The sequence below is a fragment of the Acartia tonsa genome, chromosome 8 (assembly GCF_053477335.1).
Source record: "Acartia tonsa isolate MP-2025a chromosome 8, ASM5347733v1, whole genome shotgun sequence".
Taxonomy (NCBI): Eukaryota; Metazoa; Arthropoda; class Copepoda; order Calanoida; family Acartiidae; genus Acartia; species Acartia tonsa.
This window is the reverse complement of record NC_137267.1, coordinates 37,062,461-37,069,201: the sequence shown is the minus strand read 5'-3', so window position 1 is coordinate 37,069,201 and position 6,741 is coordinate 37,062,461.

Below are 6,741 nucleotides of genomic sequence, written 5' to 3'. Positions count from 1 at the left end.
TTATAGAGTAGCTTTAGCATAAAATGTTTCAACCATAAACCATCAGATGTTGTTTTTCATCAAGTTTGAGTTATTTCTTAATTCACAAAATTGTTTTACAATCGTTTGACTTTTCTCCACCTTACCATTGATATTAGAGTGATTTTAGAATACATATATAGCATAGCTGATAAAACAAGAAGTTATCCTTTTATGATAAGTAGTAAGATTTGTTTATCTAAAGAGAAGGATCTCGCTAACCGCTGAACCGATATGGTTCTCCTTCACAGTAAAGCTTTTTTTTATATCTTGAGATGGTTTAGGCTATTTTATCATTATAAAAAAGTCGTAAAAAGAAAGAATTTTCCCCCTTATACCGGAGATAGGTTCTTAAGAATAGAATCTTTAAAATAAAAAATAGAATAACATAATTTCTATCAAGACTATTTAATAGAAAATCCTTAAGAAAAACATAAAATATCATCAAAAATTGCATGCTTAATATCTTGTAATATCCAAAAATAATTGCATTTTTCTGTCCAAAACCTATTATAATGAATAAATTGCGATTACATTTCAACCAAAAATAATCATAAAACTCTCATGTTGATTAGTCTTAAAATGTTGTCTAATATTAAGTTAAGGAGCAGACAAACTGAAATAGAAATTAAGTTTACAATTTCCTCCCTACTGTATATATGAGAGTAATGTATTCACTTCCGCATAGTATCACATTCGCATTATGTTGGAAAATGGAAAAATTAGCAAATGCACTGTTTTCACACTAAATCGCCCCTCTTTATTTCGGTTCCAGGACAAACGCAGGAGTCCCAAACGTCGAAGTAGACAAACGCAGGAGTGTTAAAATATTAATTCAAGTTAGTATTTCTATGTATGTTAGGTTAGGTTAAGATATGAATATACAAATAAGCCCCCCGCAGGGGTTAGGCATTTAAGAAACCTAAAATAGGTTAGGTTGGTTTAAGTGTCCACTCCTGCGTTTGTCCACTCCGACGTTTGTGAGTCCTGCGTTTGTCATAGGACCTTTATTTCAAATAAATTGAAAATAAGGGGGGGGGGGGAGATGGATATTTTTTAACAGTTACCAATCCCTTCATGGTCTATAACTATGAGTCTACCAAGTACATGATATAACCTAACCTGACAAAAAGAAATTAATAAAACAATAAACAAAAAAGTCTCATTGTTAGTTGATTTCAGTGATAAACAAGGTACTTTGTGTGAAAGCGCCAGAAGGTTAGAGCGAGTGTTTAATAATGACATTTTGTGCTGTTGTAATAATTAGCAGTTTTGATGATTAGTTACATGTGCGGCAGTGAATACCTACTTATATATTACTATACAACTCCCATTTCTTATAAACTTCTTTTCTTTTCTTTTTGGGTATTTCTATTAAATAGGGTTGTGATGGGAGATCTTGAGGGATAATATACACTCCAATTATAATAAACATAATTGCCCCTTCTCTAGATGGAAATCTTAATTGACAAAGTTTGAAAACAGCTAGCTTTTACAACTCAATCAAGATTTGACGTTTGTAACCAAAGTTTTAAAGCCAACGAATGAGAGAACGTATTTAATAGATTTTAGGGACTCTCCAATGTCACTTCCAACATTTATATAATTTTTATTTTAAAATTCTTGGAATTTTGTCTGTTATGCATGATTTTCAGTATGACCGGATCTAATCCAGCGGATATTAATCGGTTTCGAAGCCATAGTGGATATAATATTTTTTTTTAAATCATATTTTGAGGAGAACATTAATTAACCGTTCATTGTTTTATCTATAATTTTCCCTGCTCTTTTAGTCATACAATAGATAAAATAAGCATAAATGGAATTACAGAAAAAGGGATATTTTATAGAGTAGCTGCGCTACTATAAATAAACCTTAGTCGTTTAGCTTTGGTTGAGCAACAAAAAGCGAATTCGTGTCAAAGGATCGTAAAGTCGGGTAATTGATTCTTGTAAACTTTAGATATACCCATAGATAGATATACAGATAGACAGATAGATATGCCTAATAATATAAAGAAAGCTAGATAGTTAAATAAGATTTTTTAGAGTGATCTTTGATTCTTGTAAACTTAAGATACCCATAGATAGATATACAGATAGAAAGAAAGATAGATAGATATACCTAATAATAGAGAGAAAGATAGCTGCTTAGTTAGATTAGATTGATAGAAGGGTAATTGATTTGTAAACTGTAGACACCCAAAAATTGGTAGATAGATGAGTATACCTAACTAAAGATAGAAAGAAAGCTAGAATATTAACATACATACATGAATTGAAGATTGAAGATTTTACTTAATTATTACAGGAATCCTTATGCGATTTTTAAAAAGATTACTAGCTGCGATGGACGTGACGTCCTACCCTAAAAATGTGTAAATTATTGAACACTAATAATAATGAATAGATATATATAAAATATTGTAAAAAAAGAACAAAATCAAACAATTTGTCTTAAATAAAATTCCACAAAAATACTTTATTGAAGTTGAACAATCATTAATCAAACATTTCTTTAGCATTTTTGTAGATTTATTCGTTTTAATCCAGGACAGAGATATTACATCACAATAAAATGCGTCCATCTTACAGCCGAAAATGATCATCACCGAGACAAAATGCATTGATTTTCTCGTATTCATTTGAATCCGGTGGATAGGAACCGGTTCTCATCCATACGAAAAAACTATGTCTAGCATCGTATTATATCCAGCTTTCTACGAATATAAAAATGTACAATCATTAGATTAAAACTAGTTTTTTTAGCCCCGAGTTGCCGTACATTCTATATCCGCGGAAAGCCGTTTATAATACGATGCGAGAAATAACTATTATTGAATCTATTTATTAATAAAGACAAGGCTAGCAAAATTATCAATTAGAAACGGAATACAAAAATATCATAAATGGACGAACAGACAAAGATAGTAACAGAGCAGATTGTCAGTGTCTTAAAACTAAATATTTAAAGTAGAAAATCACGAAACCTAAATTTTTTGAATATATATACAGAGGGAACACAGTAATAGTGTCTGACTGATTATGACGTAACAAAAAAAATTAGCCAATGAGAGGCCACTATAAATTTTACCATTGGTCAATAATTGCCTCTCATTGGCTATTTTTTTTTGTTACGTCATAATCAGTCAGACACTTTTACTGTGTTCATACAGAGGTCTTTTGTAGAATAATTGACAGACCGACGGGCCAAGTAAATCACAAACTTGGTGCTTATTGATACAGAAAAACGTCACAAAAATTACAGCCATCTATCTTGAATAGCAGCCGTATTTATATTACCTCCATATTGGACGGACGTACATATCGGGAATTTCTAATTATAGAGTATCTTCGCTATTTTCAAAAACTAGAGGATTCAAAACCAATCATATGTTAAAGAAGCATCTGATTACATATACAAAGATATTAACACAAACATTATATAATTTGCATTGATAAAAATTGTAAATTTTTCCCCCTATAAATTTCTAATCCATTTCATTGATATATATTCATAGAGTAAAGAAAAAAAAGAACAAAAGTTTGATTATAAAATTTTTACCTTCTATACTGGCAGTCTCAATCAATGGCGTGCACAGCCAGTAAATGAGAAGGCAGGCCTTTTCAATTTCTATATTAGGGAGGAGGGTGTTAACACACCTCTGCACTCCCCTACTGCACGACATGGGTCTCAATGAATTGATCTACTGATGCATTGGATGCTGAAATTGTTATCAATAAAGAATTGGACGAGTGGAAATGTTCCTGGCTAAATAATTATTCTGATTTTATAAAACTAACAAATCTCATATTCAGTGATTTATTGACAATACATGCTATAAAAAACTTCAAAATCTCAAAATTTTTTACTTCAAAATTGTAGTGTTAAGTTCCTCTTTACTTTTTCTCTTAGAAAATGAATCAAATATGCGGAATAAATTTATCATTTGAAAAGTCTGCAGTCATTTTTCCATGTCTAAAAAAGCATACCTAGTAATAAAAGTATTTTTAGATTTTAGGGTAAAGGAAAAATGGGATATCTATAATACAAAGTAGAACGATTTTGTTTTGAACGATTTTGTTTGTTTGTCTGTCTGTTTGTTTGTAGCAAAGGATCTCGCTAACCGCCGCGCTGAACCGATCGGGTTCTCCTTTACAGGGTAGCTTTTCATAGGTCCCGAGAAGGTTTATATCTTTTTTCTTGGGGAGTGGGACACCAATAACCCCCGAAAAAAATGAAAATCCCCCTCCACAAATTTTTCTTTCCTTTTTAAAACTAAAATCAAAATAGTGGGGTCGACTACCCCCCCTCAAAAAAAAAAATCCCCCCCCAAATTTTTTTTTGTAATTTTCTTTAAAATCTAAACACGAAAAATTAGTTTGATCAAACCTCTTGTGGCAAAGCCCCTAGAGGCTAGGGGCGAAGCCGCTAGTGATGATAATATATTAATAAAGAAATGATTCACAAGTAAAGACATTAAGGGTAGCAATCCTTATATATATGTAACAGAAAGGCTGTCTTTCTGTTTACAGCTGAATAGATATGTCTCTCCTTTACAGTGAAGCTTCTTATTTGTCCTGAGAAATTCATTATTTGCTCCCCTCTAGTAAGTCTATGCATTATATATAACTTTTTTTCTCATTTTCTTAGTCTGCTTTAAAAATGTATTAGGTGAACAATCACTCTAATAAATATATGTATCTATGAAAGTACAACAGAGAGCTTGAGCACTCTTTACAATATAAATCTGTTATTTATTAGTATGCTCAATCTACTGGACATGTTTGTAACTCTATTGTTTTAAATGTGTATTAGATGAGCAATGACTCTAATTATTGCGCACAGTAGGACTTCTTAATAGCCAATACTAATAGGATGAATCGATAAATGAAAATTAAGCTTTTCTATAGTAAGGGTTTGACCGTCCGTTTAATCATTATACTATTACTTGAAACAAGAGCAATTAAAATCTTGGTTGAAAAGTTTGAACACTACTAATTTGGTGCTAACCAATCACGATTCAATAAAAGTACCTGAAGTTTTTAAGTTAATGAAAAAAATAACGTATTCAATGATTCATAAAATAGTGTAATTTACCGACCAATGTCCATCCTTCTCTGAAAATTTATTAAATTTAGGCAATTGCTTAAATTTGTCATAATTAGGAAAGGCAAGGAAAAATTGCACAGATAATTATACTGTTTGATACCCAAAGTTTTCTACATGCGTTCTCTCTTTCTTTGGCTTAAATTCAGTTGTTACTTTTATTATATCTTAATTTGTTGGTAAACTAATAAATTTTTATCAACCAACAGGATATTTTTGTGTATCATAATTTGGCAATGGGTATGTATGTACATCAATATATTGTCTTTTGCCTTATCCCTTAAAATCCCTGCATAATACAAAATCAATCCCCCCTATGAAATGAGCACACTCTTACTGTTTAGATTGATTATAAAGGGTGGAGATACGAACATAAAACCAATTAAAAACCCTAAATACGTTTTTGCTATTAATGCTTTATATATTTGTTAACTTTTTTGCTCTTTAACATAACTGTCAAATTTATCATATGTATTTAGGGATGATTTTTATTTTATTAGTAGTACAGATTAGGGTTGGGCCGGATACTTTTTTGGCCGGATACCGGATACCGGATATCCGGCTGATTTCAAATGCCGGATATCCGGTAACCGGCCGGATAACCGGCCAACGCCGGATATCCGGCAAATATCCGGTTATCCGGCCAAATTACCGGATATCCGGCCGGATAACCGGCCAAATTACCAGATATTAAAGTAGTAAAAAAAAACTTTTTCAGAAATCTTAAATAGATTTACATAAAGTTAAACCTATTCAGAAAAATGTTCTTCTATCTTCAATAATAAGAAAACTATAGCCATTTAAGATTTTAAAAAGCAGAGATTTTTGGTGTAAAGTATAAAAAATTATAGAGCCGGATATCCGGCCGGATAGTTTCAATATCCGGTATCCGGCCGGATATTGAAAATGGCCGGATATCCGGCCGGATATCCGGCCACACCGGATATCCGGCCCAACCCTAGTACAGATACTTCATAGCTTAAATATGTCCGTCTACAAATCCGACGGCAAGACAAATTATTGTTCTATTGAAGTAACTTAAGATCTTGCTAACCGCTGGACCGATATGGTTCTTCTTTACAGTAAAGCATTTTATAGTTCCATAAATGGTGTAAAACTAGAATATAAGAGAAATCGCCATTGACAAACATATCCCCGCAAAAATGTTTTTACTTTTTTTTTCTAAAACTGAAATTAAGGATGAAGGGTAGACTTACCCTCTCATTCTTTCCCCTCAAGTGCCTATAGAGGCCTCTATATGCGGCTCCGCTAGAATAGAAGATAGAAGGAGAATGTGGTACAAAAAAGTTACATATACAAAAAATTCATCTTACCAATTGAATCAAAGCTTCCCCAAAAATCATACCCCTACAAAAAAACATTCTCTAACCTTAAAAAGTTCGCACTTTTAAAAAGGTATTATAATATCCTGGGAAAAATTTTTCTCAGCTACAAAAATAAGAATCACGCACACACACACATACATAAGAAGAAAAGTAGCCCAAAAATTTGACCGTTATTTTATGTTAAAATATAAATCAGTGCTTGGCAAATAACCATAATTAGAATGGACTTCCGCCTTTGGTTCTCATACACGTCTGTCAAAAAAAAAA